The sequence below is a fragment of the Ascaphus truei genome, chromosome 12, assembly GCF_040206685.1.
Source record: "Ascaphus truei isolate aAscTru1 chromosome 12, aAscTru1.hap1, whole genome shotgun sequence".
NCBI lineage: Eukaryota > Metazoa > Chordata > Amphibia > Anura > Ascaphidae > Ascaphus > Ascaphus truei.
The window spans coordinates 41,096,681-41,114,497 of record NC_134494.1 but is presented as its reverse complement, the minus strand read 5'-3'; the positions used below and the strand labels follow the sequence as shown (position 1 = coordinate 41,114,497).

Genomic DNA, 17,817 nt, shown 5'->3' with positions numbered 1-17,817 from the left:
AAATTGGGAGTTTAATTTCCTCGGGCTGCTTCCTTGTCCTACCCTCCTCTTTATTGGCTCTGATAACAGAGTGGGTTAGGGGTTATGAAAACACTTCTGACAAACACCCTTTTTATTCTGAGGCCCCAAAGAATTGTAATCCTGTCATTCATTTCCAGAGAAACAAAAATAATAACCAAAGCGTTGCTTTTAGTATGGTTATATTGCTTTAAGGAAGCCAATTCGATAAATTTAAGGGGGGGGGGGCAGTTATATGGAATCGTACCTTTAGGGGAAAATAATTGGATGGCTTGGAACGGAAATCGCACGGTTTTCAGGTGGATGCCCAAAATATGGACTGCAGGTAAACGGTGATATCTAAAAGTCTAGTCAACGTGAAATGGGGTAACAGATGTGTAAACCAATTGGGTACAGATCCAAATTAAGCTCAGGGACACGCTGAACTCATGAAGATCTTCTGTGAGAAAAACACCAGCAACACATCGCTGCATGTTTACTAAAGACGTGCACGGGGAAATACCAATTCTAGCTAAGGGGAAATGAACATTGGGCAGCAAAATAAATAAAACACTGCACCCCAGCAGGTGTCAGAATCCGAGCTGCTATATTGTCTGTGCTCCACATCAAATGAGTGGCCTCTGTTCCCAGCAGTCTCCCAACATTTGCAATAAAACTATTTTTACCCGACATTTAAAATGGAGAATTTGTTGAACCCCAACGAGGTGATCAAAACATATAGGAAACATACAAGCTACTACAGTCTTAAAGAGGCACTCCAAGCAGCTTAAAAATATCATTTTTATTTTGTTTTAATATATGCCGCCTTTGATTACCTTTATTGAAAACTAATTGCCTAAGCCGCCGATCGATTCATTGTCCCGTGATCGATGAGCAATGATCCTGTTTCACATGGTTCATTAAATGGCCGCCTTTCACTTTCAAATAAATTCATCAGTCAGTGCAACTCAATAGATAATGTTACCATAGTAATATAACAATATATTGTAACTGCTGTTACAGTTTGCAGCTCAATCTGCTGGGAACATTGGCAACAAATGATCCCAAACAGGAAAGTGTTACAAAGATCTTGCACTGCTGGGGAAGTGGCTAAAGCCTGCTATAGAAATCACAGGATGCTCAGTACAATAAAATTTATTAAAAATTGCATTAAGAGTTGAATTTAAAAATAAAAAAAAGGTAGTAATTATTAACTAATACTACAGAACTGATGTTTTTTTTTTGTTTTTTTAAAGACATATAGGATATTGCATGGATTGCTCCTGTAAAAACACTTCTCTGTTGCAAGTTCTTCAATGCAACGCAACGGATCTGTTTCCTCAGCTACTAACAGCAAGACGTTTCTTTATTAATCACGGTCCCTTCTATATATACAGTCACAAAAGCTACACTAGAATGAGCTGGATTTAGTCAGCACATCTCTATATAAAGACAGTCAACAGAAGTGTATGCAAGTTTCAGCAATGGATACAGACACCTGTCACTGTGACATTCACCAATACACATCATAAGCAAAGAAATTCATTCTTTACATTATTTCAGGATATAATAATAACAGCATGCTCTTGTATAGCGCTGCTAGTAGAACACAGCGCTATACAGAGACATTTTGCAGGCACAGGTCCCTGCCCCGTGGAGCTTACAATCTATGTTTTTGGTGCCTTGAGGCACAGGGAGATAAAGTGATTTGCCCAAGGTCACAAGGAGCCGACACCGGTAATTGAACCAGGTTCCCCTGCTTCAAACTGTCGGTGCCAGTCAGTGTTGTTACTCACTGAGCCGCTCCTTCTCGAGGTTATCCCAGCTTCAGCACAGGTAGATCAATTAGAGCCACCTGTGCTGAAGCAGGGACGGATTGAGCCTCCTGTGCTGAAGAGGAGACTGATTGAGCAACCTGTGCTGAAGCAGGGATATCCTGACCCGTTGGGAGGGGGATTTAGAACTGGAGTTGAGCACCCCTGTCCCAGTGCGGACCTGTGAAAGTTACCATGGGAGAGAGGAAAAGGCCTCACCAACTTTCTCCAGCGGAGAGAAATCTTCCGATAAAACGGGTTTCCGTTAACGGTTCACAGAGGATGCTCATTAATTGGCTTTGTTTCATCGGACAGGAAAAGGAGCTGTGCTTTCTAGTCACTGGCAACTTTGAGATGTCAGACACTTGCAACGCTTTAGCCTTTTAGATCCCTGAAGGATTTCCTTCACACTAAAGTCTAACTTACACGCTGTGCAACTTTGCCCGTGGATGTGTGCCACTGCTCTTATCCAGCTACCTGCCAATTGGTATTCTTAAACAGGCAATTCAAGCGGCACTTACATTTAAAAAATAAATACATGTATTTTAATACATGCAGCCTTTGATTACCTTTATTGCAAACTAATGACCTAAGCTGCCAATCGATACGTTCTCCCGTGATTGATCAGCAAAGATCCTATTTCCCAGGGTTCACTAAATGGCCGCCTTTCAGTTTCAATCAATCCTTCAGTCAGTGTAACTCAGCAGCTACAATGTATTCTTAAATTACTAAAGGTAACGTTATCTATTGTTACAGTTTCTCTTCTTAAAACTGCAACACTTCCCTGATGTATCCTTTTAAAAGTTAAGCTTTTGGGGTATTAAAAATGGCTGCCAAGTCCCTCACTGGGCAACCAGGTTTTTGCAGCCCTGTGATTCAATAAACATAAGTTCTAAAAAAAATAATAATAATAATAATAATAATTAATAGATAAAAGCAAAGTTGAGAATACTTTTAAACCTCTTTTTCCTTCTTAAAAAAAAATTAAATTAAATAAAAACCTCTGACGAGATTGCTCCATTAAAAAAAACAAAAACCAAGTTCTTGCAATGTAGGGAAACTAATTAATACACTAAACATACATGTTCTTCCTCCATTGCTTACCTCAGGCAAAGTTACATATTTGTGTCCTTTAAAAAAAAATTAAAAAAACACAACAACATTGGTCTGTACCGGATGTCAGAGATATACTTTCGGACAAGCGTGGCCATCTCTAGTCCTCAAGCCTCCCTCCCTCTCTCTCCCTCCCTCCCCCCCCCCCCCACACAGGTGAGGGTTTCAGGATATGCCAGCTTCAGCACAGGTAGCTCAGTCAGTCACTGCTTCAGCACAGGTGGCTCAGTCTGATTGAACCACCTGTGCTGAAGCAGTGTTATCCTGAAAATCTGGCCTTTGAGAACTGTGAATACTCCAAAAAAGTGGACCAGTTCCTTACCAGAAGGGGGCTGCGATAGCCAGCATGGCCCCTTTGGCAGGGAAGGGGAATACATTTGACCTAAACCGTCACACACAAATGAATTCTTCGATTCTAATAATGTCACTTGGTATGCCGATTAGACAAGGGCTATATTTAAGTATATGTCTGGAGCGGGGAAACAATAAAACCAAAAACAAAATGACCACACTTTTTTTTTTTAAATCAACAATATACGGCTCAACCCCCTTATAACAACACTGTGCTTGGGGTCCAAAGAATCACATGGCGTTATAAGCGGATCGCGTTAGAAATAATGTACAATTGTATGTATTGTACAATAAAGTATTTAAGATACCAATAATCATGTTGTAAAGTATTCATAAATACGAAAATTGGGAGTCACGCTTGCATCGCGTTATAAGCGGATTTGCGTTGTAACGGATCGCGCTATAACGGGGTTGAGCTGTATGTGTTCAGTGTAAATTAAACATTGCAGTTCTCCATCCCAGAAGGGAAAGAGTTAAGTTGGGTTTAAGATGGGTTGCATGGGTTGTACATTTATACCATGTACATAAGAAAGTAAGCAACTGTAAAAAGAAATAAGATAATGTGCAAAAACAATACATCTAGTAACAATATGCTGAAATCATAAAGGAAGGGTTACTATGTAATTAGCAGGTCCCAAACTGAAAAAAGTCACATAAACCATAACAACTCATTTTAACTAACCAATAGAAATACTTGTGTTTCCCAGATAATCGCAAATCATACTTCTGCAGCCAAAACAGCTTCTTCCAACTGTGCTGTGGGCCTAGAAATGCCCGATACTGATTTGAGTTTAACCAATTATTCAACTCTTTGCACTAGATCCGCTTATCGCACATCTCTCCGGGGAATGCAGCAGGCTGGAGTTCACCAAACCGGAAAGAAGCTGTTATACACACACATGCCAGAGTATTTCTGCAAAAACACATTTGCATGTATTCCCCATATATATAAAAAAGAGGTGTATATATATGTACACCTACATTTTGAGAGGGAAACTGATTTTGAGAGATGATTTCAAGATGCACAAACTGCCTGCTGCCCTGAACACGTGATTGCACAAGTCAGAACTTGGCTTCCCGGCCTAAGTGGGACATTAGAGAAAAACCTTCGTTTGTAGTGCCAAAAAACAATGCGTTTGTGGTGTTATTCATAAATGGTAAAAAGAAAACCAAGTTTAGACCCCAAAGTTTAAACAACGCCTCCATCCTACCTAAACTTAATACAAATAAACATTTCTATGCCATTTTCACAAATGCTCAGTGGCAGATTTTGCCATTAATGTTTGAAACTATATTGCAAAATGAATAGCATTTTTAGCATGAAATGAGTACAAGGACTAATGTAGGTCATTTTCATACACAGATACGTTTAAGTGACAGTTTGCGATTGTCTTTATTATAGCTGAATAAGCAGGTCAATGAAATCTAAAAAACAAAACAAAAAACACATTACTGCCCACCCAGCAGCAAACCTACTGGGGACCATGTCATACCTGAGTTCCTGAGAGTTATACTGACAAAGGGCTGTTGCATTTACTGCTAGAAGAAGAGCAGGCGCTACTATCGGTGTTTTAGTGCTGCTCCTGCAGGCCACAGGCCGAGTCCCAGGAAGACAAAATCCTACATCAGCACATAATGTCAAATCCATCTTCTCTCTCGCTTCCTATTCAAGGCGCTGCTAATTTGATATCTCAGACATAAACGGCAAGACCAGACAAGTGGTTCCAAGTCAAACTCATGATCCCCACACGTCCAGCAACAGCAGAAAGACCTAATTTCCCAACAAGGCAGCAAAGGCAGAAAGAACACAGTGCATGTGTGTGTGCATGTGTGTGTGTGCATGTGTGTGTGTGCATGTGTGTGTGTGCATGTGTGTGTGTGCATGTGTGTGCACAGACAGCAAACTCCTGACGTTTCCTTTACACTTTCAGCACAGGCATCACGTTTGTCCATGCACAGAAATGCTTGAGGGAGAAAGGTTGGTAGAGAAGCAACCTATCCAATTCAGACCTGCCTTCAACTCCCTTCCAATCTTCACAAGCAAGCGGTTACTCATCATGATGTGTTATGATTCAGCTACTGCAACACAAAAACAGTCCTGACTGCATTCATTTCTAGCAGCCTAGCCAGTTATACATTGACCTTTTATCCTTATGGGGATTGCTTTTAGCTACCGCGACTACGTGGAAACCGGTGCCGCGCGCATGCACGCACAGAAAATAGCCCGCTTTTTATTTATTTATTATATATAAAAATCAATCTTCAACTTGTAGTTACAATCTATGTAACCTACGCACAAATGAATGCAAGAAAGGACACTACACATTTAACCCCTTCACTCCCCGACGCTAGGGGAAGCTTACATTGCCAAGTAATGAAGTGCAGGATATGCAACAAGTAACAGAGTCAATGTTTTGATTTTCAATGTGAAATCCCCACAACAGTTAACTTATCATGCCCAAGTTTACTGCCCACAGACCAAATAATAATGTGCCTACTTTTTGTTAAGGGGGTGTAGAAGAGAAGGGGTGGTGTTGTGGATCTTTTAAGCATTCTGTGTGCTATTGTGATACAGTGGTACACTGTATTCTGATCTTTTTCATTTCATTACACACTGTAATTCGTTTTTGTACAATAACCTTACTAGTGAGACACAGTGAAACAAATATTCGCTGAAATCACAATGTATAAAGGTGATTGCCATGAGGGCACAAACCACCAGTACCATCTATATATATATGTGGTCAGTACAGGATTTACATGCACATATATGTAGTGTATGTTACAATTCTTGAACTGAGCAGAAGTTACTCGTAATCTCAACAACCTACTCCAAAATGATGGAAAGGAATTACCAACATCCCTATAACTATTCATTTAGTACTAAACATACTTAATTTACATAATAATAATACACGTTATGCAACTGTAAAGCAAACACGTCATTCTTTTTTTTTTTTATATATAAAAGTGCTACACATTAAAAGTTGCATCTACACGTCTATGTGATTGTCCGGGAAAGTTTGCAATCCCTTTTTTGTTTTAAAGCCCCGAAGCACAGGGAGAAAATGTGACTTTGCTGAAGCGCATATCGAGCCCACAGAGAGAGTAAAATCGTTCATATTTCAGAAGAAAAACACCTTCACAGAAAGGCTACTTCTCACTCAATTACATTACATTTGGAACGATGCAAGATGGAGTCTCAGTGAGTAAAGACACTGACTGTAAACAATGAACCTGAGTTTGAATCAGGAGAACATAGTTCAATTCCCAGTGTCAGCTCCTTGTTGCTTTGTCTCCCTGTGCCTCAGGCACCAAAAACATAGATTGTAAGATCACCTGGGCAGGGGCTGTGTCTGTAACATTCCTATGTGCTGCGTACCGCGCGCTGTGCTGTAATTGTGACGCGCTTTGGTCCCATTAGATAATAAAGTTATTATTATATTATAAAAAGCAAACATTACACACTTTGCAGCACCAAGGCTGGTAATCTGCTGTGATTCTTCCCAGCACTGAAAGCGCTAAAACCATCTGAATTATTTTCTGTTGTGACACTTTCAAGTGGAAAACGGACTTAAAATCCTGTAACGCTGCCCCATGTCCCTTCCATATGTGCCACCAAGCACAGGAGTAAAACAGGCTTCCAAAGTTTGCAGAATTTGTAGCAATGTACAGAACAAACGGTATTTGCAGACCCGGCACACGGCTCTAATCTGCAAGGCCTTGAAGCACTTTCACCACGTAAAAAAAAAAAATCCACTACAGCAAAACAGCACAGCTCAGTCTGAGAAATATGCCAACATTACAGAATGTCCCATACAGAAACCTGGCACCCATGGGCATTTTCAGCACACGTAGTGAAGTACAGCCACACACATACACACACACACACATACACAGTGTACATATGAGTTTCCACTGCAGCCACTCCCATTATTGTAATATACAAGATCTACAAACCGTTTCCACACGTCAGTCACTAAATAACTGGCCACCTGTCCCTTCATGCCCCTCATCGCCAGGTGGGTCATAGTGTATAGAAATACAAGTTGCTCCGGCACTAGGCAGGTTAAATCACACATGGACAAGTTGTTCAGAAGTTAGATGGGGCCTAACACAGCTAGAAAAGCCAACACAATCTTTGACACATCGCAGCATCTACCTTACTGATCTGCATACACAACATCAGTGAGATTTCTATATGGAAAGCTAAACAGGCGATAAAACCCCACAGCCCGTCTCCCTTCACCACGCACAATCCTCAACCTTTGAAATCCCTATTTTACAACGAGCAGAAAAGCTAATGGACGCCCCCCAAAGTTCCTGGAAGATGAGGGAACATCAGGTCCTCTATAAACAAAGCCTCTCACGACCTGCGCGTTATCCGGCACAGAAAACATGTCCTCGCCAAACCCCTATAAAGTGTAAGGAGGCGGGGGAAAGCATCGAGCACATTCCTTAGTGATAGAATGGCAGCTGTGACTACGGAGGGGTGGGGGGGAGAAATACCCAACGTTGAGGAAAGCAGGGGCTTGGCGAGAGGGGTGCAGGAGGGGAATAAGAGACAGGTGGGGAATAAAGTATGGAAGTTTAGACTGCTCCCTCTGCCCCAGGTCTCATGTGTTAAATAAGGAAAAGGCACCAGTGACTACTACACCAAGACCATCTCTACAAGGAATAACAACATCAAAGGCAGGCGCAGGAACTGAATCACAAACCGCCTTCTGGAATATAAAAACAAACATACATTTCGGGGTACACGCGGAGATAAAGTCATGTAAAACAAAAAGGCATGCATAAAAAGAAGAGAAAATGCAGCAATGTGGTTAACATAAAGACATGTAACATGCCAGGTATGGGGCCCAACAGGCCTGTGTTTCCCAGGACTGCAAAACCCTTGTTTGGATTTCAGGTTCCTAGACGCTTTCCTGGCAATAAAGTTTCATTTGTGCCCGATCACTAAATTGTGGATTCCTTATCCAAAACTGGGCCAAACACCTAAGGTGGCCAACAGCGCATCTCCAGGCCCGTTTCTGTAACTCAGAGCGGTACAGGGGATAAAGCACACAGAAATCTTGCAGTGACATGTGAGAGAAATGCCCTGCACAGATTTCAGCAGTATGTGATCACATAACCCCTAGTGTATACCCACTCACCTGAACATAACCTCAACACTTCCTCACTGTGCCACCTTCACAAATACCACCAGCCCAAGTCACAGAGTCCTCCATCACACACACACACACACACACACACACCTCACTGTGCCACCTTCCCAAATTCCACCAGCCCAAGTCACAGAGTCCTCCATCACACACACACACACACACCTCACTGTGCCACCTTCCCAAGTACCACCAGCCCAAGTCACAGAGTCCTCCATCACACACACACACCTCACTGTGCCACCTTCCCAAATACCACCAGTCCAAGTCACAGAGTCCTCAATCACACACACCCCTCACTGTGCCACCTTCCCAAATTCCACCAGCCCAAGTCAGAGTCCTCCATCACACACACCAATATATTTAAAAACACACACACACAACATAAGTGTATACACACATCTACAATCACCCACACAGAGAAAAGTACACAAACCTCACATATACAGAATTGTAAACAAACAACACACACACACACACATCATTGTACACAGCCAAGCACTTACATGTAAACACAAAAAAACACATACAGATTCACTACACAGAAGTATATACACACATTATATATATATATATATATATATATATATATATATATATATATATATATATTTACACACTGTCACACAGAAAAGTGCACTCACATATTTAGTCACAGACACACAGTATACACACACTGAGAAGTGACAGACAAGTGCACACACAGTTAAGTGCACACACAGTTAAGTACACACACAAACAGATAAGTACATTACACACATACACAGATAAGTACACACACACAAACAGATAAGTACATTACACACACACACATACACAGATAAGTACACACACACACAGAGATAAGTACACACAGTGCAGGCAGCTGTCCCCTCAGCACCCTCCTCTTCTCCTCCTGGGTGCCCCGGCCTCACTCTGTCACACTTTCCTCTCCCAACTTCTGCTCCCCCCCTCACTCTACCACCCCCCACACAAACACACACTACCACCCCCCCCAGACACACACACACACACACACACACACACACACACACTACCCACACACACACATACATACACACACACACACACACACACACACTACCCCAACATCCCCCCCCCACACACATACACTACCCCAACCCCCCCCCCCCCACCCCCACACACACCCCGCAGTGTACCCCAGACCTTGTTGCAGGGGGAGGGGAGGGAGAGGAGTATTGGGGGTGGGATGGAGGCCCCCTCTCCTCTCCTCCTCTTTCTTTCTTCTCTCTTCCTTCCTCTTCTCTCAGGGGAGGAGGGGGGCGAGGTTGTCACCGCCACATCTTCCCTCACAGCCCCCTGCCCCCAAGGGCAGGGTGAGGGGGGTGGGGAGGGGGGTAAATAAGAGACCCTCCCAAGGGCAGGGTGAGGGGGGGGGGGGGTAAATAAGAAACCCTCCCAGGGAATGGGGGTGGGGGGTAAATAAGAAACCCTCCCAGGGAATGGGGTGGGGGTAAATAAGAGATCCTCCCAGGGAATAGGGGAGAGGGGGGGGAAATGATGTGAGAATAAAAGAGTGATAATGGAGGGGGGTGAGGCAGAGAGGGGGAGGAGAGAGAAAGAAGGAGAGGAAAGGGAGTGAAGGAGCAGGAAGGGGAAGGGGGGATTAACTGCCCCTGGAGGGGGCAAATAAATAAATAAAGAGAAAGTGATGAGAAGAAGAACTCTGTGCCTCCCCGAGCCGCATCACACCCAGAGTGGGATCCCTCCGCCGCGGCACCCCCCTCCTCCTCCCTGCTCTCACTCTCAGCGCGCGCTCCCGCGGGGTCCTATCCGCGGCTAGGCAAGGAACGGGGTGGCGGGGGCGCGCGCACGGCCCGTGACGTCAGAACGACGCGCAGGAGAGAGAGGGAGAGGGAGAGAGAGAGAGAGAGAGAGAGAGAGAAAAGGGCCCGTGCTGGTGTGAGGCGGCCCCCGGCGCGCGGAGGGAGACAGTTGAGGGGGCAGGAGTGTGAGGGGGTTGGAGTGTGAGGGACAGGCAGGAGAGGCGGAGGAGAGTGTGAGGGAGAAGGAGGAGGGGGCCGGGGAAGGGAGGAGGTGCGGACTACTTTGTGTCAGTGCGGCGAATTTATTTCACTTTGCCTAAGGAACGGGGTGTGATGCGACTCCCATTGCCTAGGGGGAAAAAACCCGGATGTGAAGTGAGGGGGAAAAGTAAAGAAAAGTGAGGGGGTGTGGGGGGGGGGAAGAGGTAGCGAAGCGGGAGAGGGGGATAGAGAGAGAGGGGGGATAGAGAGAGAGGGGGGGATAGAGAGAGAGGGGGGGATAGAGAGAGAGAGGGGGAGAGAGAGGGGAATAGAGAGAGAGAGGGGGGAATAGAGAGAGAGAGAGGGGAATAGAGAGAAAGAGAGGGGGGGGAATAGAGAGAAAGAGAGGGGGGGGAATAGAGAGAGAGAGGGGGGGGGGGAATAGAGAGAGAGAGAGAGGGGGGGGATAGAGAGAGAGAGAGGGGGGGGGGGATTGAGAAAAGACACGAAAGAGGGAGATAAAGCAAAAGAGAGAAAATGAAAGAAAAGAGGTTGACCTTCAAAATTGCCACGCTTAAAAATATTTCAATTTACTAACATACAAATATTCACAAATTTACTTTAAATTCCCCAGAAATTGCAGAAATGCAGTGAACTGTTTGATGCTGGAGTTGGTCCTAAATCCGGTTTTCAGGATATCCCAGCTTCAGCACATGTGGCTCAATCAGGCTGCGTCCCCGCTTGCGCTGAGCAGGTGACGCTTGCCGAGTTTACTTTGTGGAATATGAATTCTCACGTCCCCGCTCATGCGCGGGCACCCTCTCCCAAGCTTGGCGCTTGGGAAGTAAAAAACAACCCCCCCCCCCCACGTGCACGCGTTCACAAAATTCGCAGGACACTCGCGCTCATGCTTGAAGAGTTGGTGACGTTACCACTCAAGCATGAGCGCGGTCAGCGCCAGCAGGGCCGCAGCCTCAGTCCCTGCTTCAGTATAGGTGGCGCAATCAGATGCTCAGTCTTTGAGTATAAAGAGATTAACCAAGGCACTTTGGGTTTTTAACCAAATGTAAACTTTATTGTGCCATGAGAACACGATGTTTCGGCCTCTATTGGCCTTTTTCAAGTTAGAGCTGTACCTGGTGTTTATATATATATACTAGCTGAGAGACCCGGCGTTGCCCGGGATGTAAATGCGTAATAGGTAGTATTATTTATAAATGGTGGAACAATAGGTGACTATTTGGAGGGGATGGGAGGGAGGGAGAGTGGACAGGAGGGGGGGAGAGTGGACAGGGGGGAGAGTGGACAGGAGGGGGGGGGAGAGTGGACAGGAGGGGGGGGAGAGTGTACGGGGGGGGGGGAGAGTGGACGGGGGGGGAGAGTGGACAGGAGGGGGGGGGGAGAGTGGACAGGAGGGGGGGTGACAGTGGCCAGGAGGGGGGGAGAGTGGACAGGAGGGGGGGGAGAGTGGACAGGAGGGGGGTGACAGTGGACAGGAGGGGGGTGACAGTGGACAGGAGGGGGGGGGGCAGTGGACAGGAGGGGGGGGGCAGTGGACAGGAGGGGGGTTGGTTTGGTTTAAATTGACGGGTCCCTCCTCTCCACTCCCCCTGTATCTTTCTCCGCTCCTGACCCCCCCCTCCCCACCCCCCATGTGTAGCTCCGGTCCCCACTCTACAGTGTCTGAGACACAGTGTAACAGACACACACACACACAGTGTCCCACACACACACTGTCACGCTGTGACACACACACACACACATAGACACAGACACACTCACACACACTCACACACACTCACCTCTACTTCTGGCCGCCGCCATGTTAGTTAGTCCGCGAGGGAGGAAGGGGTCCTTCCTTCCGCCGCCATCTTAGGTGCCGCGTGGCAGCGGTAGGCTGCCCTGGCCAATGCCTGTCCCCGCGCCAGGGAGGTGAGCGGGAGGTGAGCGGGAGGTGAGGGGAGGTGAGTGGAGGGAGCGGGAGGTGGGTGGAGGGAGCGGGAGGTGGGTGGAGGGAGCGGGAGGTGAGTGGAGGCAGCGGCAGGCTGCCCTGCCCACTGCCTGTCCCCGCGCCGGGGAGGGAGTTGAGCGGGAGGGAGGTTAGGTGCCGCGTGGCAGCGGTAGGCTGCCCTGGCCAATGCCTGTCCCCGCGCCAGGGAGGTGAGCGGGAGGTGAGTGGAGGGAGCGGGAGGTGGGTGGAGGGAGCGGGAGGTGAGTGGAGGCAGCGGCAGGCTGCCCTGCCCACTGCCTGTCCCTGCGCCGGGGAGGGAGTTGAGCGGGAGGGAGGTGAATGGAGAGGGAGGTGAATGGAGCGGGAGGTGGAGGGAGTTGAGCGGGAGGTGGAGGGAGGTGAGTGGAGAGGGAGGTGTGTGTGAAGGGGGGGGGGAGAGGACAGAGAGGTGTGTGTGTGTGTGTCCCCTTTGGCCCGTCACTCCGCCTCAGGCCAATGAGAGGTGTGCGGGGGCGGCCCAAGGGACCAATGAGATTTCCCCTAGGGACACCCGACATCCAGGCAGGCATGCATGCAGGCAGGCAGGCAGGCAAACATACAGTGCTTTCACTAATATAGTATAAGATAATATATATACACGCACGGAATTCATGTGTTTACCTTTTTTTTTTTTCAATGAGCGTTCTAAACAATGGAAAGCAGAATTTATTTATAAAATGTTTTACCAGGAAGTAATACATTGAGAGTTACCTCTCGTTTTCAAGTATGTCCTGGGCATAAAGTTAAAATGACAAATACATGGGTACATTTAGGTGAACAAGGTTATATATTATATACAAGACATTGCATGCACAGTTAGAGATAATATATATTATAGGCGTATGTAATAGTTACAGACCAGATTAAAATGGGAGACAGCTTTAGTTTTGAAAGAACTTAGACTGGTGGCGGCTGTGAGAGTCTCCGGTAGGTTGTTCCAGTTTTGGGGTGCACGGTGAGAGGAGCGGCCGGAAACTTTGTTGAACCTTGGGACCATGAACAGTCTTTTGGAGTCAGAATGGGACAGAAGACGGAATAAAAGGGTGATGCTTTTATTATGCACTGACTAAATAAGTGCTACAAACATCACTCTAATGTTTCTAAAGACTCCAATATCTCTAGCAAACCAAATTCTAATAATTGTTAAAAGACTGCAAATAAAAATACCACTTGTGAGCATGTGTCAAACAGGTCTGCAAACTTGCCTTTCCCCATTATCTCTTAGCATACAATGCTTCCCCTGCAGCCAGGGATTCTGGGTAATGACATGCAAATGTGCACTCGCAGAACCCCGAGGAAATCTGACATTTTGTTAGATTTTTTTTGTCGTCCTCGTACACACTTTTATCCATTAAAGAGATAAAGAAATATCTTTATCTCTTTAATGGATAAAAGTGTGTACGAGGACGACAAAAAAAAACGAGACTGCCTTTTCTGTGTCTTTTTTTGCAGAATATACTGTATGCTATTCCTCCTAGTAGAACAGTTTTTTTTACTTTTTGGTGGGGCGGGGGATTGGCCCGAGAGCCAATAGATGCAGTACTGATTTCTTGCACGTTGTAAAGAGATTAACAAGAGCCTGCTTATAGTCGTTTAGCAGCAATTCTGATTTAAATAGGGCAGACAAAGCATGGGTACTATTTCCCTATATAAAGTTGCAATAATTAAGTGTAGTCTAAATATGTAACAATAGACAAAGAAACCCTGATGCATTTCCAATGTGACACATTATTTAGTTCATTACTAGATGTTTTTTCTATATTTTGTTTCTCATCATTTTGGGTCATTTAGTTCAATCCTTTTCCAAAACATGGAGCTGCAGCCACGTGAAGGTAACCCATATCAGCAAGTTCCTATATTGGTCTAGGACACGGCTGCGACAAAATCTCTCTGCCAAGGTAAAACCCCTAACCTTACCCTTTACCGTAAAACCTAATCTTAACCCCTAATGCTACCCCTACCCTATAAACCTTAACCCCTTATCATAATCCCCTACTATAAAAACCTAACCCCTTGCCCTAAAACTCCTATTCCTCAGCCCCTGCCCTAAAAACCTTAACCCCTGAGCCCCTACCCTAAACCCCTTACCCTAAAAAACGCTATACTTACCCCCCTACACTAACCGCTAAAACCCCTTAATGTACTTACCTTATTGGTGAAATGGCCGGCGCCTGAGTGTCAAGCGGCTGCGGTGAAGGGTCCCTCTGTGGCCAAACCCCAACGCCGACGTGGCCCAAGGCAAAACATCCGCGATCACGTGTCCGATTCCGGTCCCACTTTATACTGTCTAGATTTTGCCGTGTTTGCCTGAAACAGCATCATCACTGCCCTAGTGAATGAAATGAAGATTCTGCAATTGGATTGAAGTTTGTACGTTCCTTGTCAGGCTGCGATTATACAGAAACGCCTGCAGTGTCGTCCATAGCGGCGCAAAAACATGTTTTGAAAACGCATCAACTGTTGCCCGCTTTGCAGTAGCGAGCGGGGAGACGGGTGAATTTGGTATAGCCACTTATCCCGTATGTATGAAACTTGTTTTTTGCGCCACGCGGTGTCACTACGGGCGACACCGCGGGTGTTTTTCTGTATAATCGCAGCCTAAGGAGTAGACCAGGAGTGGGCAACTCCAGTCCTCAAGGGCCACCAGCGAACCACATTTAAGGGATATCCCTGCTTCAGCACACGGAGCCACCTGTGCTGAAGCAGGGATATCCTGAAAATCTGACCTGTTGGTGGCCCTTGACGACTGGAGTTAGCCACCCCTAGAGTTGATTGGGTTTTTGATTGAGTGCGGACTCATCTTGTGTTTCCAATTGGTGGCTTTTTGTAGTCTTTTAGACCAGCGGTGCTCACACAGGGGGACCCGACCCCCAGGGGGGGGCGAGACTGAGTATAGGGGGGGGCGCGGGGTTTACAGACGCCCCGCGTGCTTCCCGAAAGCACATAAACATGACATGCCGGGGGAGCTGCAGGGCCTCTGTAAACGTAACTTACCTTGGCTCTGGCGGCTTCTCACATGCAATGGCAACGTGGCGTCAAAATGACACCGCATGGTCGTGTGACGTCACGTTTCTTTGGCAACGTGATGTCATGACGCCGGGGTGAGGGGGGCACGGGGGTGAGGAGACCGACGGCAGGGGGGCGCAGGGAAAAAAGTTTGCGCCCCCCTGTTTTAGACCAGCCTGCTTTGAGACAAGCAGCTAGGTACTTTTTTTTTTTTTCTAAATGTTATATCACTGTTTACCCGCTAACAGCATCCTTTTTTTAATGTATAGTGTAAATATGTTCATTATTCTTTGCAACAGTTTTTTCTTTTCCTTACTGAAACATCACTGGAAGACGCCTTGGGTCTGCGGAAGAATCGCTGCTAATTCTTCTGGCTTCTCACTTGGAGCCTCACTAAGCCGTCCTTTCCCATATCGCCTGGGGTTACACACAACAGCAGTTACGAAGAGAGGCGGTTTGTGCACTTCTAGGAGAAGCAGGAGCCATGAGAGTATCAGGAATAATCGTGACATTTAGATCCTTCAATGTCATTAATAACATCAGAGGTGGAAGATTGTATGCTACATGTAACCACCACTAAGGAGCCAGAGCAGCCGGAAACTCTTTGACATTGAAAGGGGTCAACATACCCCAGATTGTCATCTTAACTCTGGGCTGCACAAGGTGTTTCTCTGGAGGGGCCCGTACCATGATAGTATCCGTGGCATCCTTTCTGAAGTTGGCTGCATAGTTTTAAGTCGATAGGGTCCCCCAGAGAGTGATTCCAGGAGGTAGAAGTAATAAAGTCTGCCAGCTCGCACCTGCCACACAGAAGAAGCTGCTTGTCAGCAACCCACAGGAGGAAATGGCGATATTTAATGTGTCCTGAGATAATCTCTTATCACGACGAAGAGATGGGGCTGTTCTATCCGGTGACAAGTTGAGGAATGCACCGTTAACCATGCATTTAGTACGGGTGGAAGACGACGCATCATTATCTACGTTAGGTCGCTTCTCACCAGATCGAGTAGAAGGGTTGGACGCTTCCCACACCTGAGCATTACCAACACTTCAAGAGATTCCCTTAATAGTGTCAAGCAGCACACTGGGTCAGTATGGTCATCCTGACCCCATGTCACTATAAGACTGTGGTCCAGTACTGGTTTTCCAGGTCTCCATTCTCCATGTTGATACTGGAATATCATGAATCAGAATACACTAGGGCTAGAACCAAAGGACTGGACTTAAGTCTTATGAAGATATAGAAAGTTGGTAATACTGGGATATAACCACATGATGGCATAAAGGGGCGAGAGGGGACAATATCCTAAATTGAGCAAAGAATGGGGCAATCATTTATACCTTTGCTTTCCTACGAGAAATTGCAAACCATTCATGTACATGAAAGCATACAAATAAATACTTATAGCTAGAAAATCATTAAAAACTACAAATCGCTTTTAAAAAAAAAAGCATTTTTACGTATGGTTTGACGCTGCGCCCCCGTCTTCCCTTCCCCGGCTCTTGCGCACACCCCCCTCTACAGTACCTTGTATCCACGTCAAATGACACTGCGGGGTCATGTGACGCGCGGCATCATTTGGCACGTGTGACATCACATGATGCCTCGTTGCCATGGCGACGCGTCACATAGCCGGCTGAATCCCGGTTAATGGAGTGTTGCAGGGGCCTCACGTGATCCCCCGGCATTTAATTAAATGCCTGGGGAAAGAGTGCAGTGCCTCTGCTACTGCCCGCACCCCCCAGAAAAATCTCACGCCCCCCCCAGTTTGCGCACCCCTGGTTTATGTTACAGCATTAAAAAAAAATACTTTTAATTCACTCAGCAATTTATGGGATCAATGGCAGGAAATGTTCTATATTAGCTGTGATTAAAATATATCATGGCCTAAAAATGCATGAAGAGGGTTAAGAGGGAGTTTGTTCCTGCACTCGTGCCTTTGGAGGAAATTTCACACTTGCAGACTTCCTTCACTACAAACTTATGCTATCCTGTTTCAACTCTGCCCACTCTCAGGCTAAACTAACCTACTTTTCTTCACTAAGCAACACGCACAAGTCTAACCTACGCCGATTCTTCTCTGTCTTTGACTCCCTCAGACCACCCTCTGCTGCCTGTTCTTTTTCCTCCATCTCACCTCCGGACTTTGCTGACTATTTCAAGGAAAAGGTGGAATCCATACGTCGGGCCATCCCCTATGTATCCCCCTCCCATCCTACACCTCTTCCTAACTCTCCTCATGCCTTCCTTTACTCTTTATCCGCTGTCACAGAGGAGGATGTGCCGTTCCTGATCTCCTCTTCTCCCTCTACCAAATGCCCTTCGATCTCCTAAAACCTCTTGCTCCTACTATAATCCCAACGCTCACACACATTTTTAACTCCTCTCTCTA

The 17,817-nt window shown here is 46.2% G+C and overlaps 1 protein-coding gene and 1 long non-coding RNA gene across 10 annotated transcripts in view; one reads left to right on the top strand and one right to left on the bottom strand.

The window, feature by feature from the left end:
• PHF21A (PHD finger protein 21A) overlaps window positions 1–10,189 on the bottom strand; it is a 98,437-nt gene extending 88,248 nt beyond the window's left edge. For 2 of the 9 annotated variants that reach the window (XM_075567522.1, XM_075567526.1), the window contains exon 1: window positions 9,608–10,184. The gene's annotated coding sequence lies outside the window, so the exon portion shown is untranslated. Of the gene's footprint in view, window positions 1–4,768; window positions 5,494–9,600 lie in introns of those variants that run through there. The other 7 variants (XM_075567523.1, XM_075567525.1, XM_075567521.1 and 4 more) reach the window with 7 other exon arrangements.
• Window positions 10,190–12,860: 2,671 nt separating this feature from the next.
• On the top strand, window positions 12,861–16,872 carry LOC142463829 (uncharacterized). Its single transcript, XR_012787515.1, has 3 exons — window positions 12,861–13,461; window positions 14,210–14,316; window positions 15,724–16,872. It is a non-coding gene; the product is annotated as an uncharacterized LOC142463829 (long non-coding RNA).
• Window positions 16,873–17,817: the final 945 nt, after the last annotated feature.